This window comes from Ovis canadensis, chromosome 12, assembly GCF_042477335.2.
Source record: "Ovis canadensis isolate MfBH-ARS-UI-01 breed Bighorn chromosome 12, ARS-UI_OviCan_v2, whole genome shotgun sequence".
NCBI classification, from domain to species: domain Eukaryota; kingdom Metazoa; phylum Chordata; class Mammalia; order Artiodactyla; family Bovidae; genus Ovis; species Ovis canadensis.
The window spans coordinates 14,162,033-14,162,594 of NC_091256.1; positions in this window are offsets into that span (position 1 = coordinate 14,162,033).

Sequence of the window (562 nt, forward strand, 5' to 3'; positions counted from 1 at the left end):
CCCACCCCCAGGGCCGTGATCACTACACTCCTCACCAGGTCCTAATCTTTTCAGACCTTTCTAAGCTCAATGGTGAAGATGTAATCTTGTTCTGAGTGATTTTCTTTTCATTGCTGGTGATGTTGGCTGGTTCTTTGGGTTTGCCAAAGCAGATACGTTCCCTTTTTTGTTCATCACCTGTTGTGGCCTTTCCCATAGTTGACTACCCAATTTGAAGAATGAAGAAAATGTGATCCATGGCTTATCACCATCGTTAAAAGGAACAACTCCAGGCACAGTTTCCTTCTTAGGGGTCTGCACAAACGTGAAAGTACTTTTAATGATGGCCAACCTGACTCGGGGAACTTCCTACTATCAAGCTCTTTGACATAAATGCCTGGCTCACTCCCTCATCGCTTCCACCTGTCTGGAGCCTGGCCTCAGACCCTTCAGCTCAGCACAGGGCAAGGGAAGACTACCCGGCTGTGGGGCTGGGTCTCTACCTTGAGAGTAGCCTCTGCTCCCTCCTGAAGCAGAGGGCTCGGAGCTCAGGCACGTGCTCACCACCCTGCTTCTAAAGCAC